This window comes from Bos indicus, chromosome X, assembly GCF_029378745.1.
Source record: "Bos indicus isolate NIAB-ARS_2022 breed Sahiwal x Tharparkar chromosome X, NIAB-ARS_B.indTharparkar_mat_pri_1.0, whole genome shotgun sequence".
Classification (NCBI taxonomy): domain Eukaryota; kingdom Metazoa; phylum Chordata; class Mammalia; order Artiodactyla; family Bovidae; genus Bos; species Bos indicus.
Window position 1 is genome coordinate 42,879,213 of NC_091789.1, and position 22,317 is coordinate 42,901,529.

Genomic DNA, 22,317 nt, shown 5'->3' on the forward strand with positions numbered 1-22,317 from the left:
TTGAGTGTTGAATTTGTTTATTAGTTTTAACATTTTCTGTATATGTAGAATCCTTATGGTTTTTTTTTAACACAAATTCATGTAGACTTACAGAGATAATCTTTTCCAATTTGGATGGTTTTTACTTCTCTTTTACTTAATTTGTCTATTCAGTAATATATGAATAGAAGTGGTAGAAACAGGTTTCTTTGTCTTGTTCCTGATCTTAAATGTAAAGGTTGTAGATATTCACCATTGAGTATGATGTCAGCTGTTGGATTTTATATATGGGTCTATATAATGTTGAAATTATTGCTTTCAATTTTTAGTTTGTTGAGAAATTTTATCATGCATGGGTGTTGAATTTTGTCAAAAAGCTTTCTCTGAAGCAACTTATATTTGTTTCTCCTTCATTTTTCTAATGTGGTATATTGCATTGATTGATTTTTGTATGTTAAACCATCCTTGCATTCCAGGAATAATTACTGCTCATTCTTGGTGTGTAATCCACATAAAGTGCTACTGAATTCTGTTTGCTACTATTATTTTAGGATTTCTTTATTAATGTTTACCAGGGATATTGTTTTGTGATTTTCTTTTCTTATGATGTCTTCTGTCAGACTTTGACATCAGGATGATAGTTACCTCAGAAAAAATGTTGGCAAGAATTACCTTCTTTTCAACTTTTTAGAAGAGATTTAGGAAAATTAGTATATTTTTTTTTTGGTATAATTATTTTAAAATATTTTTTAAAACTCACCAGTGAAGCCATTTGGTCCTGGGCTTTTCTTTGTTAGGAGATTTTTGACTACTGATTCAATCTGTGCTTATTTTCTATTTCTTCAAGATTAGCCTCAGTATGTTGAATGTTTCTGAAAATTTGTATACTTCATCTAGGTTATCTATATTGTGGGCTTCACAGGTGGTGCAGTGGTAAAGATGCCTGCTAATGCAGGAGATACAAGAGACATGGGTTTGATTCCTGGGTCAGGAAGATCCCCTGGAGTAGGAAATAACAACTATCTCCAGTGTTCTTGCCTGGAAAACCCTATGGATAGAGGAACCTGGTAAGCTATAGTCAACGGGGTAGCAAAGAGTTGGGGATGACTGAGCGTATGTATAAATATATATATATATATATATATATATATATATATATATATATATACATATATATATATACACACACACATATATGTATACACATGTATATATATATATGTATACACACACATACATACATAAATAGCATACATTTGTTCATAGTATAATCCTTATTTCTGTAAAATTGGTTTTAATATCCTTTTTTTTTCATTTATTTTAGTTATTTGAGTATTCTCTTTTTTCCTTAGTAAATCTAGCTAAAATTTTGCAAATCCCTTGGTCTTTTTGAAGAACGTGGCTACCACTACTGCTTTAAGTGGCCTCTAATTTGACATCCAAACTATTATATCATTCTCAACAGCACTCTGAGTCAGGAGAGATGAAATTGAATTCTCTGGGTGGTAATCCCTTCCCAAAAGCCAGAATGTTAGAAACAATTTTGACACTTTCTCTTCATTCTGAGGGAACAACTGGGAGTTAAGCTGCTTCCTCTGTACTACATACCACTGAGGCAGTGAATAGGGGAAAAATAAGGGAAAATATCATGAAATTTCCCACTGTTTGGAGTGTGGACTTTTCTTGGTTGGACTTTTAGTTGTTAGATGCCTGTTCTTTTTTTTTTTTTTTTTAATATAAATTTATTTATTTTAATTGGAGGCTAATTACCTTACAATATTGTATTGGTTTTGCCATACATCAACATGAATCCGCCATGGTGTACACGTGTTCCCCATCCTAAAACCCCCTCACACATCCCTCCCTGTACCATCCCTCTGGGTCATCCCAGTGCACCAGCCCCAAGCATCCTGTATCCTGCATCTTGCCAGAGCTCCAACAAAGCTATTTTCCTAAGTGTGTGTGTGTGTGTGTGTGTGTGTGTGTGTTTTGCTATCTCATTGGGGAAATGTGAACCTGAAACATCTTAGTCAATCATCTTATTGTCTGACATCTGAAATCATTAGCCTACATCTCATTCTTCGATTTTTGCTTTGTTTATTTCTCTGGCTATTCCTTTTTTTTTTTTTTTTGTCCTTGATTCTCTTGTCTCCCATTCTACCCCATTTTCAAAACTCTTAGTAAAAAATACTCCCTCAAATATAGTACCCAATACATATTAGGTGTTTTAAAAATGCTCTTTCCTCTTAAATACTTTCTGAATTGGAACTGACCTCTTAAAGTGTAAGTGACTTCTCTTGAGGTACAAAACATAATTTCCAGTTGTTTTGTTTGACACCTTAACTTGTATGTTCATTACAGGACTGACTTAAATAAGAAAAGAGGATGCTACTTTTGACATTTGTTTTCAATATTTAAGGTACAAACTGGAAGATATAGTACATAAAACATTACATTTCTCAACATGTCACTTAAGGCTAAGTATTATGGTCTTTTACAAATGTTGGCCCTTAAATTTGTTAACTTATTTTTAATTCAACAAATATTTCTTGACTTCTACCTACTAAGTTTTGGATGTTGTTTGAGGCACCAAGCATATTACAGTGAATAAGATGGATAAAAGCTTCTGTTCCTATGGAGATAGACAAGAAAGATAATTTTAAAATGTGTAGCATATCAAAAGCTTTTTATGTGCTGTGAAATACCTAGAGAAGTGGAAATGGTAACAACACCACTTGCATGCGTGCTAAGTTGCTTCAGTCGTGTCCAATTATTTGTGACCCATGGACTGTACCCATGTTTATGGATAAGGTAAATATATTAGCAAAATTACCAATATATTTTATTATAAATTAATGAATTAAAAATTCCTTAGTGAATTTTTAAAAGCATCAAGTTTTTGTTTTTCCTTTTAAACTTGCATGCTTTGCAAGCATGGTCAAATATTTTCCTTCTGTTTCTGGCTCTTAAGTGTAAAGCTTGAAGTACTTTGGGGTACGTAAGGAAGACAGTCAATTGGATTTGGGTCATAATACAAACAAAAGCCCTATGCATGAACTTTTACAATTACAGTATGAGACATTGATGAGATTTGATTATCTTTATAATGCAAGAAATAATGCTATGTATCTCATTTACAAAGCACATGACTTAGTATGCTTCCTATAAACTGATAACTAGATGCATATATAAATCCTCTTTCTTAAGCTCAAATGCAATCAATGTAGGCTTAATGATTAGGAAAGTAAGGCCAGAACCCATGTAGGACAATGAGGAATTAATGATTATCAATATCAGAATTTCTGTTCAGAAGGCTATGACAAAAAAAAAAAAACTGATAGTATGAAGAAAATTAAAAGATTATTGGAAGAGGCATGGCCTATTTTTCAGGATAAGCAATTGTTTATTTAATTCATAAAAGACAATAATCCAGTTTTTGATTTTGCATTGTTTTGAAAAATATATTTTAAAATGAAATAAACTATAATACTGTAAGTGAATTCAGTAAGAGAATGTCACAAAGATGGTGACTTAAGTTGTTTTTGACTTTAATTCCTCTCACAAGAATATTAATTAATACCTATTTAAGAAGAGGGCATTGCTGAGAGGATCTTAGCACATAAGGGTGGGGCTTAAACACCTCCCTGTACAACAGACTGCATGGAAGAATAAGAGAAGCAGCTGTATGTTGATCACATTGTCCCTCACACAGTCCAGTAGAGCACCATGCAGAGAAGTTTCCCTTGAATCTTTTTTTCTTCCAGTGGAGGGGAAAAAAAACAGGGGCCAACCAAGCCCTTTCAGCACTTTTCATAAACCCCTACTCTTATCTCACATCATGGGTTTGCAGGGGAATTTGAAGGCCCCAATCACTGGGAATCTATGGTGGTGGGCTAAAATCAGGGGTGAGCCTGAGGTGGTAGCAATAACCAGCACAAGGCTCTTGGCAGATGGAGTTCATACCTGCAGTACTAGGTAGTAATTCCAACCAGAGGCTTTTCTCAAATGCAGAAACAAGAAAGAGTGCATCCTGACCAGGGAACTCAGCAGGCTGTGAAGATCTGCCTGATTCACATCATCAAATGAGGAGTTTTACTGGCCCTAGAGCCCAGTTTGTCCACACTCAGGCAGGGAACTGAATCAGAGATCCACTCACTATGGAGAGTGTTTTTCAGCCCAATCTGAGAAGAAAGACTGGCAATAACTCCTGGAAGCAGTGTGGTTCAGAGGCACACAGTTGCAGTTTAGGCAAACAGAACTGATTGCCCCAAGATCAAGGTCAGTATCAAGTGTGGAGAATTTCAATGATTTTCACAGGCAAGGCTGGTAGTAGTTGTGAGTTTTCTTAACTGGAGAGACTATTGGGAAATCAAAGGTAGCCTAGAGTGGCCCCATACCCTCCAACTCAATCAAGGGAGCTGAGGCACAGGTCCACCCACTCTACAGGTTGTCATACAGCCTCATTTAATCAGAAGGATGGAGGACAATTCCTAGAAGCTGTAACATTTGACATGAACAGGTAAAGCTGATAGTTTGCAGAACACCTGCCCTAGATATTACCAGTCCAGATATGCCCAGAAGCCCAAACTGAGCTGACTGTTGAAGAATTGTCTCTACCAAAGCAAAACTGTAAAGCCTGAAAGAACACAATTACTCAAATGCACAGATACTCATGTAAGGAATCAAGGATAACAAAAAATATAATACCACCAAAAGAAACTAATAAACTTCCAATAACTGACCCAATGGAAATGAAAATGAACAGGCAAATAATTCAGAATAAACCTCTAAAGGATGTTTAGTGAGCTACAAGAAACTACAGGCAGACAACCAAATAAACTTAGGAAAACAATGCGTGAAGAAAATGAGAGGCTCAACAAGGAAATAGAAAACATACAAAAATGAAATTCTGATACTAAAAAATACAATAACTAAAATGAAGAATTCAATAGAGAGTTTCAAATGTAGACTTGACCATGCAGAAGAAAAAATCAACAGCCTGGAGACAGGACATTAGAAATTACCTGACAGAGGGGCCAAAAGCAAAAAAGAATGAAAAGGAGTGAAGCCTATGGGAATTATGGGACACAGTGAACAGAAAAGAATTATAAATGAAAAAGGAGACATTATAACTGAAACTACAGAATAACAAATGATCATAAGAGATTACAATAATCAACTCTATGCCAACAAACTGTACAACTTCAAAGAAAAGTAAAATTTCTTAGAAACACTTTGCTTGCTTGCTAAATCGCGTCAGTCGTGTCCAACTCTGTGCGACCCCATAGACGGCAGCCCAACAGGCTCTTCTGTCCCTGGGTTTCTCCAGGCAAGAATACTGGAGTGGGTTGCCTTTTCCTTCTCCAATGCATGAAAGTGAAGTCGCTCAGTCGTGTCCAACTCTTGGTGACCCCATGGACTGTAGCCTACCAGGCTCCTCCATCCATGGAATTCTCCAGGCAAGAGTACTGGAGTAGATTGTCATTGCCTTCTCCAAGAAACGGTTGATCAAGACTGAATCAGGAAGAAATAGAAAATCTAAAATGGTAAAGAGAATAAATAAATAATCAAATATACAAGTGAAGAAAAACCCAGGGGCAGATTACTTCATTGGTGAATTTTATCAAACACTTAAAAAAGTTAACACCAATCCCTCTCAAACTCTTCTAAAAAAATGAAGAGGAGGGAGCACTCTCAAATTCATTTTAGAGGCAAGCATTATCCTAATGTCAAAGCCAGAAAAGGACACTACTAGAAAAGAGAACTATAGGCTAATATCTCTGAGCAATATAGATGCAGAAGTGAAGTGAAGTGAAGTGAAGTAGTTCAGTCGTGTCTGACTCTTTGTGATCCCATGGACTGTAGCCCGCCAGGCTCCTCCGCCCATGGGATTCTCCAGGCAAGAATACTGGAGTGGGTTGTCATTTCCTTCTCCAGGGGATCTTCCCGACCCGGGGATTGAACCCACGTCTCCTGCATTGCAGGTAGACGCTTTAACCTCTGAGCCACCAGGGAATAAGCATAGATGCAGAAGTCTCAATAAAATACTAACAAATCAATTCTTCAGCATATTAAGTTGAGAATTCACTATGATCACGTGTGATTTATCTCTGGGATTCAAAGATGATTCAACATATTCAGATTAATCAATATGATATATCACATTGCTAGAATAAAATAATCATATGATCATCTCAATATATGTATAAAAAGCATATTGCATAATTAGAATCTATTCATGATTAAAAAACTCACCAAATATATCATAGAAGAAGCATATCTCAACATAATAATGGCTAAATATGACAAACTGACCACTAATATCATACTTAATAGTGGAAGGTTGAAAGCTATTCAACTAAGATCAGGAGCAAGACAAGGGTACACATTCTCTACCTCCATTCAACAAAGTACTAGAAGTCCTAGCTAGACCAATCAGGCAAGAACAAGAAATACAAGAGATATGAATTGCAAAGGAACAGGTAAAGTCATCTCTTTTGCAGATGACATGATTTTATATTTACAAGTTCCTAAAGATTTAGTAAAAAAAAATAATTAGATCTAATCAATGAATTCAGTAAAATTGTAAGATAGGAAACTAATGTACAAAAGTCAGTAACTTTTCTATACACAAATGATGAATTTTCTGAAAGAGAAATAAATCCATTGTATATACAAAAGCACCAAAATAACAAAATACTCAGACATAAATTTAGCTTAGGTAGTGAAAGTTCTGTACTCTGAAAACTAGAAGACATTGATGAAATAACTGGAAAAATACACAAATAACAGAAAGGTATCCCTTGTTCATAGATGCGAAGAATTAATGTTGTTAAAATGTCAGTACTACCAAAAGCCATCTGTAGGTTCAATGGAATTCCTAGATTCTGAGGGCATTCTGTTGTTCACTCACAAAGTCTTGTCAGACTCTGCAACCCCATGAACTGCAGCACACCTGTCTTCCACTATCTCCTGGAGTTTGCTCAAATTCACATCCTTTGAGTCAGTGATGCTGTCTAACCATTTCATCCTCTGCCCCCACCCCCCACTTTTTAGAGAAGTAGAAGTGACATCTCTAAAATCTATACTGAACCACAAAAGACTCAAAATAGCCAAAGAAATCTTGAGAACAAAGCAGTACTTTCTGATTTCAAAGTATACTATAAAGTTGTATTTATCAAAACAGTATGATACTGGAAAGAAAACAGAGAAATAGACCATTGACAATTCAGAAATAAACTCAAACATATATCAGTAGTATTTGTTGTTGCTGCTGCTGCTGCTGCTAAGTCACGTCAGTCGTGTCCAACTCTGTGTGACCCCATAGACGGCAGCCCACCAGGCTTCCCTGTCCCTGGGATTCTCCAGGCAAGAACACTGGAGTGGGTTGCCATTTCCTTCTCCAATGCATGAAAGTGAAAAGTGAAAGTGAAAGTTTTTAAAAAAAAAAAACTAATAGGATTGTAAAAAATCTTTAATAATTTTTTGAAAATTTAAATGTAATTTTAATTTCAAATTTTTATAATTAAAAACATTATTAAACTATAATTGAATTATGTCTTAATTAATGCTGTGCAGAAAAGTTACTCAGTTTGAATAAAGCTAGAGAATGACAAAACAAGTCAGGAAAATTTTGATTTTAATCATGGATAGAACTGAGAACAACCTGGTTTTTCTTATGATACTGCATAAGAAATGGCTTGTAAATGCAGTGAGACTCAAGAGATTTCTATTCCATTTAGTTAAATCATGGAAGAAATTTTAAGTTAAAATATGATAGTTGCAAACTTACTTAAATTTATATGTAAAATATTCTGTACATAATTTCTCACTCAGCTCTTTAATATTCCTGTAGTACACATCTCATTATTGTCCTGATTCCCTCTCTTTTTATCTCATCACAAATTTAAAAAGAAAAAATTCTCTAATATCAGATGATTTCCTATTTTCAGTCAGTATCATATGAGAATGAGAGAGCAGTGGTAATTTAGAACAACCAGATGGTATTATTAAAAATAGCATGTGAGATTATTTTAAGCTGATATATTGTGGTTAAAGAGAAAATATGAATTAGGTTGATTACATGAACATTTTATAATTTGTTTTACTATTATATTTTCAGGAATTTTTTTTTCAAATATGTATTTGCTAGGTTAAATTCAATTATTACTAATAATTAAGGCCATGGATAATTAAGAATCTTTAAAAAAAAAAAGTATGGACCCAAAATATTTATTGGATTTTGTTCTGGTGTTCTGAAATCCTAGGAATGTTATGAATATCTATTTAGGAAATTTAAGGGAAGGTTCTAAAAAAATATATATCAAGATATTGCTTTACAACATTGTGCTGATTTCTGCCATGCATTAACATGAATCTCAATTTAATTCTCAACATGATAATCTTTTTAAAGAAACCATATTTCATAGTATTAATCAGTTACTTGACAATGGATTTTCATTAGTTTCTATTATGATGCAAGATAACCTAAAAAATTAATATAAAACATACAAATCCTAAGGATGTGTGCACATGTGTGTGTGTATGTGCTTTGAAATAAAACTTTTTTCCTTTTGGTGAAGCAGTTGCCACTTGCATTTATTTATAAAAATAAATTCTACCTGCCATCAGCTTTACCAAGGTAATATTTATCTATCCTGTTAAACTTTCAACATAAATAATCAATATACAATCTATAAGTACAGAAAGAGTTTTGAAGAAGAATGCTCTGGGCTGGTGCACTGGGATGACCCAGAGGGATGGTATGGGGAGGGAGGTGGGAGGGGGTTTTCAGGATGTGTAACACGTGTACACCCGTGGTGGATTCATATTGATGTATGGCAAAACCAATACAATATTGTAAAGTAATTAGCCTCCAATTAAAATAAATTTATATTAAAAAAAAGAAAAAGAAACTACTCTTGAAATGGTGTAAAACCTTACTGGTATAATGATTTCCATTTCTTGTTAATATAATAGAAGCACATTACATATAGATTTGTTCTTCAGTTTACCCTAATGTGCATCTTGTGTCTATGTCATGAAGGCATAAGTTTCAGTGGGCACAACTATTTTAGAAGTGAGATACACTAGGAGATATTTGAATTAATCTTAAGAGACTAGATTTTTGAAGGAATTAGATACAACTGTATGAACTTCTGATTCTTATAGCTTGTATGGACTTATGTTTCTTGATATATTTATATTATGTGTTTTCATGTGACCAAAATAACGATTAAGTATTCAATAACTGTTTTGATTCATCTAGTTAAAGAATATTCAGTTATGATATAAATTTTAAAATTGTAATGACATCTAAATGTGGGGCATTTTCTCCCTTATATTTTTTCAATTAGCTGAAAATAATATAATTTTTAATAATTTATCCATAGCCAGTGACACTCAAAGTTTAGGGAACAGAAGAGTCATGAAGGGTTCAAGTAAAAAGGCAAATTTCTAGACCATGACACTTGAGATTGATTCTGAATATTTATTTGATCTTGTCAATCACTACCACCACTACTACTGCCACTATTCTTAGATCAAGTATAGAGAATTATTGGTTTAAATTACACAAATTTAATTCTACTATGGGGGGGGGGACTCAGTTTGAGTTTATTCATATAATGATTTTTAAATGCATTCTTTTCTTCAAAGATTAAAGCAGATGTGTCATGTACTTGTAATAGGCCACAAGCAGGCAGTTTTAGTTACCATAAAATTCAAGTTATGAATAAGCCAGAATGTGTTCCCCATACCTCAATATGTGAAAATTTATTGCATCAATTGGATTTTCAAAGCCTGAATTTTATATTTGCATATTTTTCTTCTGAAATGTATCACAGGAAATGAGAATATAAGTTCTTGTTTGGAGATCCGAAGAATGAATTTCACAAACATTCAAACACTTATGGTAGCAAGCAAATGGGGTTTATTTATTTATTTTTTTTTTGGCTTTGCTTTTTTTTAATTTATTTATTTTTAATTTTATTTTTTAACTTTACAATATTGTTTGGTTTTGCCATATATCAACATGAATCTGCCACAGGTATGCACGTGTTCCCCATCCTGAACCCTCCTCCCTCCTCCCTCCCCGTACCATCCCTCTGGGTCATCCCAGTGCCCCAGCCCCAAGCATCCAGTATCGTGCATCGAACCTGGACTGGCGACTTGTTTCATATATGATATTATACATGTTTCAATGCAATTCTCCTAAATCATTCCACCCTCTCCTTCTCCCAGAGTCCAAAAGACTGTTCTATACATCAGTGTCTCTTTTGCTGTCTCGTACACAGGGTTATTGTTACCATCTTTCTAAATTCCATATATATGCGTTAGTATACTGTATTGGTGTTTTTCTTTCTGGCTTACTTCACTCTGTCTAATAGGCTCCAGTTTCATCCACCTCATTAGAACTGATTCAAATGCATTCTTTTTAATGGCTGAATAATACTCCATTGTGTATATGTACCACAGCTTTCTTATCCATTCATCTGCTTATGGACATCTAGGTTGCTTCCATGTCCTTGCTATTATAAACAGTGCTGCGATGAACATTGGGGTACACATGTCTCTCTCAATTCTGATTTCCTCGGTGTATATGCCCAGCAGTGGGATTGCCGGATCATAAGGCAGTTCTATTTCCAGTTTTTTAAGGAATCTCCTCACTGTTCTCCATAGTGGCTGTACTAGTTTGCATTCCCACCAACCGTGTAAGAGGGTTCCCTTTTCTCCACACCCTCTCCAGCATTTACTGCTTGAAGACTTTTGGATTGCAGCCATTCGAACTGGCGTGAAATGGTACCTTATAGTGGTTTTGATTTTCATTTCTCTGATAATGAGTGATGTTGAGCATCTTTTCATGTGTTTCTTAGCCATCTGTATGTATTCTTTGGAAAAATGTCTATTTAGTTCTTTAGCCCATTTTTTGATTGGGTCTGGAATTGAGCTGTAGGAGTTGCCTGTATATTTCTGAGATTAGTCGTATGTCAGTTGCTTCATTTGTTACTATTTTCTCCCATTCTGAAGGCTGTCTTTTCACCTTGCTTATAGTTTCCTTTGTTGTGCAGAAGCTTTTAAGTTTAATTAGAGGAAAGAAAAGTACAAAGCTCTCAGCATAGATACTGAGAGGAGGTAGTGCTGCTGCTGCTGCTAAGCCGCTTCAGTTGTGTCCGACTCTGTGCGACCCCAGAGAGGGCAGCCCACCAGGTTCCTCCATCCCTGGGATTCTCCAGGCAAGAACACTGGAGTGGGTTGCCATTTCCTTCTTCAATGCATGAAAGTGAAAATTGAAAGTGAAGTCGCTCAATCGTGTCTGACTCTTAGAGACCCCATGGACTGCAGCCTACCAGGCTCCTCCATCCATGGGATTTTCCAGGCAAGAGTACTGGAGTGGGGTGTCATTGTCTTCTCCAAGAGTGGGTAGAGTGTTCCCCAAATGGTGGGACTTACAGCAGTTTATATCTTTACTAGTATCGATCTGTAAATTTTTGGTTGGATCCTGTCCTTAAGTATTTTTAACCAATCAGTCTAAAGGTCACAATGTTTAACTTAACATTTTATGGCTTCTCTTGATCCTCGGATTAAGTCCCCATAATTTTTCACATCCCCTGGTCATTTTAAAATGGACCAAATGTGTGGGTTAAAGATTAATGTTCACCAGTTGTTTTTCCCTCAGGCATATGAAAAAGAAACTAATTACTGCCCTTTCCTGGATTTGAACACTGATAATTTATCAGACAAAGGACACATTCCAGGAATTCGGGACAAAGTGTATAGTTTTAGGTTAATGGGGTGAGATCTTTATTGAAAACAATACTGAAGTCTCAGAGTCTTACACTGACTTCCTAACAATTTCTTCCTCAACACACTGTACATTTTCTTCACTCTTTCTATTGTATAAATTTTAAAAATCCAGTAAACTCAATTGTTTTAAAAATACATGTACCAAATTCTAGATTTCTGAATATTATTACCAATCAATTTATTTGTAAGTCATATATTATCCATTTCCCCTACTTCAAACAAACCCTGAGATTTACTGCCTCAGATTTCCATAACACAGGACATTTATCTTAATCTTTCTCTTTTGTCCAAAGATTGTTTATCCCTTTTGTCCCAGAGAACATTCACTTTGTCTAGATATTTAATTCTAACATTTTAACAATAAGAAAGGCATTAACTAACACTTTAGAGTATCAATGAGAAGTTCTTTTTTTCTTCTACTTTCAGAAATGTCTATTAGGTGTGCAAAATTCATGTTATCTTTCTTATTTGATAATTGATTTAACTTGTTTGAAGAATAATTCTCTGGGAAATTTAACATTTTGTAGGCTTATTTGAGAATAATAGAAAGTTCAATGATTCATCATCTGGATATGAGTTTTTTCAAGTATAAAAACTGTATCTGAGCAACTTCACCATGAAGTGTGGACTTCTATAAAGATTTGATGATCAGAAACTATATTTTATTAATGTTTCTGTCCCTTGTACTTAGCACAGTATCTATTACATTGTTGACATTTAACAAATGCTTTTGGAATTTAATTAAATGGGATGTTTACAATGATACTTCATATCACTATGTATACACAGTGATTCAGATCTTATTTATCCATATTTAATGGCAACCCACTCCAGTACTCTTGCCTGGAAAATCCCATGGATGGAGGAGCCTGGTAGGCTGCAGTTCATGGGGTCTCTAAGAGTTGGACACGACTGAGCGACTTCATTTTCACTTTTCACTTTCATGCATTGGAGAAGGAAATGGCAACCCACTTCTGTGTTCTTGCCTAGAGAATCCCAGGGACAGGGGAGCCTTGTGGGCTGCCGTCTATGAGGTCGCACAGAGTCGGACATGAGTGAAGTGAATTAGCAGCAGCAGCAGCAGCAGCAAAGTGTGTATGAAAATAAACTATTTTCCAAAGGGCTATCAAAATGAATTATCAGTAACCATCTTGTAATTATAATATTTTTTTTTTTGCTGTTAAAATTAAACCACTGGGGAAAAAAAAGTTAGATGTGATTTCTTCATAAAATCATGGCATCACAAAATTTTTAAAAAGAGATTTAAAAAAAAAAGTTTCTAAATATAGCTTTGTCTATATGGACCTTTGTCAGTAAAGTGATGTCTCTGCTTTTTAATAAGCTATCTAGATTTGTCAGAGTTTTTCTTCCAAGGAGCAAGTGTCTTTTAATTTCATGGCTAAGTCACCATCCACATTGATTTCGGAGCCCAAGAAAATTAAATCTGTCACTGTTTCCACTTTTTCCTCATCTATTTTTCATGAAGTGATGGGACCAGATGCCATGATCTTTGATTTTTAATGCTGAGGTGTAAGCCAGCTTTTTCACTCTTCTCTTTCACTCTTATCAAGAGGCTCTTTTAGTTCTTCTTTGCTTTCTGCCATTCAAGTTGTATCATCTGCATATCTGAGGTTATTGATATTTCTCCTGGCAATTTTGATTCCAGCTTGTGCTTCATCCAGCCTGGCATTTCGAATGATGCTCTCTGCATGTAAGTTAAATAAGCAAGGTGACAATATACAGCCAGATATACTCCTTTCCCAATTTTTTTTTTCTTTCCCAATTTTGAACCAGTCCGTTGTTCCGTGTCTGATTCTCCAGCTCTTGCTTCCTGACCTGCATACACGTTTCTAGGAGAGAGGTAAGGTGGTCTTGTGTTCCCATCTCATTCAGTCATTGAACTCTGCATTAGTAAGCATGTCTAAGGATTTAGTTATCTTTCTTTTCCAGGTACAGGAGGGAGATGCCCTTACAAATGGATGTTTTCCCTACAAATGTAAATATTTCCTATAAAAGGGTAACTGCTACTTGGTTTTCAGAGTTTTTCCCATATCTGCTGTTTCTTAGAAAATGATCAGCTGAAAATAATTAATTTGCCAAGGAGAAAAAATCTGCTTCTCTATAGATACCAAACTAAGTTGGAGAATTTAGCATGGAATAGGAATATTAGCACATGATGATTAGCTATATTTAGAACACTGGAAGGTTTGTCATGTACATGAATCACACTTATTCTATATATGTACAGAAGATGGGTATAGTAATAATTGATGGGAATTTCTCCTTTTGTCAATATTTTTATTTCCAGCAGCTACCAAGAATTCTATTACATTCTGAGCTGAGGAATCAAATAATAAAATACGTTAAAGTTAAATATGAAAACTGAGTAAAGTAAATATGATTCTGAGCAGTAACTTAGTGTTAAATGTTTTAGCACATGCTTTTTGTTTTCTTTCTTACTTCCTGGCATAACTGGTTTTTGAATAGCTTGAGGTAACCAGAATGCAGCTTTTGGATAATGAATGTCCTATAATGATTTATATATTTAAGTGTAAGTTGCTAAATCTACATGAGGTTAGCACCAAAAATAAATTAGAGATATTGCATCTATTTTTAAAAATCGATACTTGGGTTTTGTCTGTGACACCATTGCAGTGATCATATTTCAACTTTCATACCTGGTCTTAATTTTTATACACATGACAGTTTCAAATCATATTAGGTTTCAGTTGTGTTCCATTGGTATTTTCATTGTTAGTCACACAATTGTAGCTTCTGAAACATTTGTAAATTTAAACTCACAAAACTCCACCAATTGCCAATTTAACAGTTTTTCATGGTACCTATGTACAAATGGATTATTTCCATTTTGATTGAGTTGAAATGAATCATGACTCAAGGGCAGATGCCCTCATGAAATTCCATGTAGTCTTCTAACCATCAAATGAAAGTCTGACCCATTTGCCAAAAAATTAAATAAGTAAAATAAATTTTAAAAAAAGCAAACGTCATAAAAAATTCATGACAAAATGGAGCTAAGAGAAGATCTGATTCTGGAGAAGATCATGAACTTTCTTCATATGCTGGTAATAAGTTATGGTATTGAAAAACTAAAAGTTTTGTAAGGTAATAATTTCAGGAAAACAATATGAAAGGGAAGATGAGAAATGAGACAGGTCTTTCAAATTTTAGGAAATGGAACAGTGTAAATATAATCAGAGGAACTGATCTATCCTGCAAGACAACTTTTGTTGGAAAAGTAGGAGGTTTATGACTACAAGTATAGTGTCAAATAGTAAGTGTCTACTAGAAATTATGTCTTCTGGGGTTTTTCACACTGAGAATTATGAGCTACAAGTGGGATATGTGTTCTGACCATGTAATGTTGGTGAAAATTCCAAGTTGAATTTCTAACTAAGACATTTTCACATTTAAATTTATAATATATTGAGTAATTATAAATTCTTTTGCAAAGAGACAGGACCCATGGGAAAATGCAGACAACCTCTGACATCCAGATTTAAGCTGTTGAATATTATAGAATATGGGAACTCAGAAGCTTGAAATATGTTAAATAGTTTGATACCAAGAATATTTTATAAGTGAATCAAATCACCCCTACATATGGTAATCCTTAAAAAATAATAACCCTATCTATGATTAGGTTCTGGTGATGGCAGTGAATCTAAGGTAGAGTGGGTCATGGTATATTACAATTGGAGTCAGGGGAAATGCAAGGTTGTATGATTAGTTTGAAAACTTTGACAGGCAATTATGATAAGCCCTCTAGAACAGGATACTCAAGTGTTCAATAATGAGAGTCACAAGGTGGCCTATCTGTATGCAGTCTCTCTGCTGCCAGATTAACTTTCCTAAAATGCCATTTACATCATGTTATGAAGATGTAACAATGTTCACCTGATGTTTGATATGAAATTATGCCTTCATGAAGTATAATCGACATAAGAATGTTGGGAATTTGATAGTTTGCCTGTAAATGATTCATCTAGGTGACACCAAGTATTATTTCATACATTCTGGAATTTTGATTGATTAAAGCTAAAAGCAAGGCATGTAGATTATAGATTAGATGGAGAGGCACTTTGGATTTTTTTCTTACTGGCAGAAAAATAATTAGCCTTTCATTACAGACATTTATTCATGAATAATACAATATTTATTTCCATCCCATAAAGTCATGATTGCAGTCAAAAGATTGTTTTAATTTGAGTGACACAGCTTCCTAGAAGGGTGGCAGAGAGACAAATTATGACATGGTCATTAATGTAATAGCTCTGTTATATTGCATAGCAATCTTTGTCAACACTTGACAAAGGGGGATTATTTATTCTTTTCTTTGACAGACCTAAGGGATGATTTTCCGGAAATAGTATTTCTAAATATATTGAATAAGAAAAAAAAATGCCTCTGTATTTTAAACACATCTATCTATATTACAAATCTAAGCAGAAAAGTGCCATCAGAGATTAAGGATTCATCCATTAAAAAGTAAAGGGCAAATGAGCTAAACCCAGTTGCCACAATTTACTACAAAGGGTTCATAAATTTGTGTGTGTTAGTCGCTCAGTCGTGTCCGACTCTTTGTGCCCCACGAACTGTAGCCTGCCAGGCTTCTCTGTCCATGGAATTCTCCAAGCAAGAATACTGGAGTGGATTGCTATTCCCTTCCCAGAGGATCTTCCTGACCTAGGGATCGAACCTTGGTCTGCTGCATCACAGGTAGATTCTTTACCATTTGAGCTACAGGAAAGTTCTAAATTCATATAATTATTTTATGTTCAGTTCTATCTAGAAGTGTCACAAATTGCAAAATGCAAGCTTAAGTAGAAATCATTAAAGTAACCCTAGAAAAAAAGTAGGTAACTGTTCTTTTCCCATTAAAAGCTAAATTTTCAGAAGCTTTTTGAAAACAATTCTTTAAAAGTTAAATTCAACCATTTCACTTAAGGAAATATTTCATGAAAATTTAATACAAAGATGGACAACTTAATCACACATGTGCCAATAAAGAGCCTCTTGTGAATTCACTAAATAAAGAAATAAAACATCACATTTAATCAAAGCTTTATGAATGCTTTATACAGATTATAGAAATAAGTAAAAAAAAATCTTTTAGACTGTAAACTTTGTAACTGTGAACTGAGAGAAAAATAATCAAATCTTCAATATGCTATTGAACTTCAGACTATTTTTAAAATAACATGGCATCATTATTGACCAAAACAACGTATATTGGTCTCCACTTGAGGCATTCCAATACTGGTTAAAATTAATATAGACAAGGGAGTTTATTTACATGATTGTTTGAAATATCAAAGGTGTATATGTAATAGTGTCACATATAAAAACTTCATTTCAGGATGCTACTGTTTGCATTTTATGAGCATTCAGGAAGGGGCAAAAAACAGTTGGATTCACTAAAGGGAGTCCGTACCAACCCATTTAGTCCCCTATATTTACCCTTCCAGTCCTCATATGTTCAGTTGTGTCTGACTCATTGCTATCTTATGGACTGTAGCCTTAGAGGGATTCAATTTATGAGCATCAAGAGCACTAGAGATCAGTATCTGACATGGGTAATTACAGATTCACTCTAGAGCATTCCTTTGCAAGGGATTTTAGTTAAGTTACTAGTTACAGGTGTCATAGAATGAGATATCTTTTTGACTTAAATTGTCTTTTTTTCTGTGAAGATAAGCAAGAGAAAACAAAATTATATTTCTCTTACATCAGGAAGTAATATATAAACTCTACTTTTATCATTTGATAGAAATTTGCCTTCTATTCACTGGCAATTTTGACTAAAAGATGGTGCATAATCTGAGAACTGTGAATTAAGTTTTATTTGGGTCAAATGAGTACTGAAGCCCAGGAGACAGCACCTCAAAGCTCTGAGAGACTGCTCCAAAGAGGTAGTGGGAGAAGGTCAATATATAATATTTTGGTGAAGGGGGAGTTCAGTGAAATCAAGCACTTATTTTACAAAACCTTTTCTGCAGTCACCAGGAGCTGATGTCATCATGAAGGAATTTACTGATGTTTTTAGATCTGAAGAGATACAAGAATTGGGGAAAAAAAAGCATCTACTTCTGCATCACTGACTACACTAAAGCCCTTGGCTATGTTGGATTTGGAGTTCAGTCGCTCAGTCATGTCTGACTCTTTGAGACCCCATGGACTGCAGCACCCCAGGCTTCCCTGTCCATCACCAACTCCTGGAGCATACTCAGACTCATGTCCATTGAGCCAGTGATGCCATCCAACAATCTTATCCTCTGTTGTCCCCTTCTCCTCCTGTCTTCAATCTTTCCCATCATCAAGGTCTTTTCTAGTGAGTCAGTTATTCACATCAAGTGGCCAAAATATTGGAGTTTCAGCTTCAGTATCAGACCTTCCAATTAATATCATGACTGATTTCCTTTAGGATTGATTGGATCTCCTTGCATGCCAAGGAACTCTCAAGAGTCTTCTCCAACACCACAGTTCAAAAAGTGTCAATTTTTCAATGCTCAGCTTTATTTATAATCTAACCCTCACATCCATACACGACTACTGGAAAAACCATAGCTTTGACTAGATGGACTGTTGTTGGCAAAGTAATGTCTTTGCTTTTTAATATGCTGTCTAGGTTTGTCATAGCTTTTCTTCCAAGGAGCAAGCATCTTTTAATTTCATGGCTGCAGTCACCATCTGCAGTGATTTTGGAGCCCCCCAAAATAGTCTGTCACTGTTTCCATTGTTTCCACATCTAATTGCCATGAAGTGATGGGACTAGATGCCATGAACTTCATTTGTTGAATGTTGAGATTTAAGCCAGCTTTTTAATTCTCCTCTTTCACATTCATCAAGAGGATCTTTAGTTCCTCTTCACTTTCTGCCATAAGAGTGGTATCATCTGTATATCTGAGGTTGTTGATATTTCTCCCAGCAATCTTGATTCCAGCTAGTGCTTCATCCAGTCTGGCATTTCACATGATGTCCTCTGCATACAAGTTAAACAAGCAGGGTGACAATATACAGCCTTGATGTACTCCTTTCCTGATTTGGAATCAGTCTGTTATTCCATGTCCAGTTCTAACTGTTGCTTCTTGATATGCATATGTTGCTTCTTGACCTCACAATGTGGATCACAACAAACTGGAAAATTCTTACAGTGATGGGAAAACCAGACCACCTTACCTGCCTGCTGTGAAACCTGTATGCAGGTCAAGAAGCAACACCTAGAACCAGACATGGAACAACCTACTGGTTCAAAATTTGGAAAGGAGTACGTCAAGGCTATATATTGTGACTCTGCTTATTTAACTTGTATGCCGAGTATATCATGGGAACTGGTGGGCTTGACAAAGCACAAGCTGGAATCAAGATTGCTGGGAGAAATATCAATAACCTCAGATATGCAGATGGCACCATCCTTAGGGTAGAAATTGAAGAGGAACTAAAGATCCTCTTGGTGAAGGTGAAAGAGGAGAATGAAAAGCTGGCTTAAATCTCAACATTCAACAAATGAAGATCGTGGCATCTGGTCCCTTCACTTCATGGCAAATAGATGTGGAAACAATGGAAACGGTGACAGGCTTTATTTTCTTGGGCTCCAAAATTACTGCAGATGATGACTGCAAACATGAAGTTAGAAGGCACTTGCTCCTTGAAAGGGAAGCTATGACAAACCTAGACAGCATGATAAAAAGCAGACACATTACATTATTGACAAAGGTCCATCTAGTCAAACTATGGTTTTTCCAGAAGTCATGTATGGATGTGAGAGTTGGACCATTATGAAGGCTGAGCAGTGAAGAATTGATGCTTTTGCACTGTGGTGCTGGAGGAGACTCCTGAGAGTCCCTTGGACTGTAAAGAGATCAAATCAGTCAATTCTAAAGGAAATTAGTTGTGAATATTCATTGGAAGGACTGATGCTGAGATGAAGCTCCAATGCTTTGGCCATCTGATGTGAAGAGCTAACTCATTAGAAAAGACCCTGGTACTGGGAAAGATTGAAGGCAGAGGAGACAGGGATGACAGTGGATGAGATGGTTGGATGGCATCACCAACTCAATGGACATGAGTTTGAGCAAGCTTCAGGGCATGTTGAAGGACAGGGAACCCTGGCATGCTACAGTCCATGGGATGGTAAAGAGTCAGACATGACTGAGTGACTCAACAACAGCAACAAGGATTGGGATCATAAAATCAATTCCTGAAAATATCTAACTACCTAAAGACCTCTTCCACCAGATTTCCTGGAGCACAGAGTGCCTCACTCTACACCCAGGGGGTATTGAAGGTCCACAGCTGAAGCAGCACAGGTTCAATCTCCGCAGAGGCAGATGTCAAATGCCTTTGTGGTGGTTGTTCATTTTTTGACAAATGCTCTTGGCAAGGGCCAATTTGTAGTTGACAGGGAAGTGACAATTTGTAGCTGACACATTTTTAATTATGTTAGGGTATATGACTCCATGGGGTTCCCTGGTAGCTCAGTGGTAAATAATCCACTTACCAATGAAGGAGACTTAAGTTCAATCCCTGGGTTAGGAAGATCTCCTGGAGAAGGAAATGGCAACCCACTCTGTATTATTGCTTGGTAAATTCCATGGACAGATAAACCTGGTGGGCTAGAGTACTGGTTTCACAAGAGTTGAACATGACTTAGTGACTAAACATTATGACTCCATGCTTAACTAATGCATATTAAAGCTCTAGATTCATTTATTTTGTCAGCAGTAATTATTTTCCTTTATAAATTATATTACATAGGTCTAATGCTTTTAAAAGTTAAATGAAAAACTTGAAATATAAGACATACTTGAAATATATGGCCCGGTCTTAATAGAAAATTGAAATATCTCTTAACAGTTATGAATTATGGTGATATATGCATGTTAAGTGATTCAGTTGTGTCCGACTCTTTGAGACCCTATGTACTGTAATCACCACCAAGCTCCTCAGTCCATTGGATTCTCCAGGCAAGAACACTGGAGTGGGTTGCCATGCCTTCTTCCAGGGGATCTTCCTGACCCAGGGATCAAACCCACGTCTCTCTCATCTCCTGCATTGGGACGTGGGTTCTTTTCCACTAGCACCACTAGCTGTAAATTAGTCTCATGCTAAACTGGCTTATTTTATATACAGTGACTTTTTAATTTATGTCTTAAGTATTATTTTGACATTAAATTATATACAATAACTAATTGTAGATAAATGTCTACAGTATAAAGTTGCAAGCTTTTTAAAATCCTGTTTTTCCAGGTCTTGCCTTTTAAAAATGGTTTATGAACATAAATGCTTATATTTTACTTGAAGTAACTGAAATATGTTAACAACTATAAATAATTTTTGGAATTAAATGCAATTTAATCTATAACTAAATGAGCTTTTGGCTTGTTAGAGAATAGTCAAATGCAGCTTTGCTGGACTGAAAAAATTACCTCACTGTATCCTCACATGGAAGAAGGGGAGAGGGAGGTATCTAGGGTTGGTTTTATAAGTACACTAATCCCATTAATGAGGGCTTCATCATCATAACCTAATCACTTTGCGAAGATCCCACCTCCAAATGCAATTATGCTGGGAATTAGTTTTTAACGTGTGACTTTTGAAAGGGAACAAGCCTATAGTCTATAGCAATATCAGCATCTGAAGAAATGGTTGAATATCAAGCCTGAACTTGTGAAAGTATATGCATTACTTCATGGGAATTCCTACTACCTGATTACATGTACCCTTTGAGATGCATACATTTCTTAAATAATTAGCTCTAAATTGCATCTTTCATGCTACTAGTAATTAAATGTTTTGGTTAATCTATTGTTACATAACAAATTGCCCCTGATCTTTGGAGCATAAAACAAAAACCAGTTGTACTTGACATTTTTTAGGTCAGGAATTTAGGTGGTACACAGCAGAGATTGCTATCTCTGCTTCACAATGATTGGTATCTCAAACATGTGGCTCAAATATCTGGAGATGGCTGGGATGAATGGTTCAAATGAGGCCATAAACTAAAAAGTCCAGAATGGATTCTTCATATATATATTTGGCACCTGAACTTGAGTGGCTGGAGCTGCTTTGTCTCTCTGGGTATTTTATTTACAACCTTTGTTTCCACATGGGCAGCTTGAACTTCCTCATGGTATGGCAGTCTCCCATTAGTCAGACTTCTTTCAATTCAGCTGATTTTCTTGAATGAGTATTCTGAGAGAGCAAGGCAGAAGCTAGGAAGTTTGGTTACATAGGACTTATCCATATTCATTGTGGTAGAGGACTCCATAAGGATTTGAAAGCTAAGAGGTGAAGTTTATTGTCAGGGCTATCTTTGGAGAGTAACTACTACATATAGCAATGCTGCAAACAAAATCACTGCTACATCTGGTGAAGTTATTACACTACTGGATGTCATGAACCAAATGCTTCATCTTTATATGTTGGCATGTGTATGTTTTTAATATTCTGCTATATTTACCATCAGAGATGCTACCTATAGTTTGCTTTTATAATTATCACCTGTTATTC

At 35.5% G+C, this 22,317-nt stretch overlaps 1 protein-coding gene across 5 annotated transcripts in view; it reads left to right on the forward strand.

Moving 5' to 3' along the window:
- The window catches only part of PCDH11X (protocadherin 11 X-linked), a 999,015-nt gene that overhangs the window by 667,040 nt on the left and 309,658 nt on the right, over positions 1–22,317 (forward strand). The gene's annotated exons all lie outside the window — the stretch shown is intronic.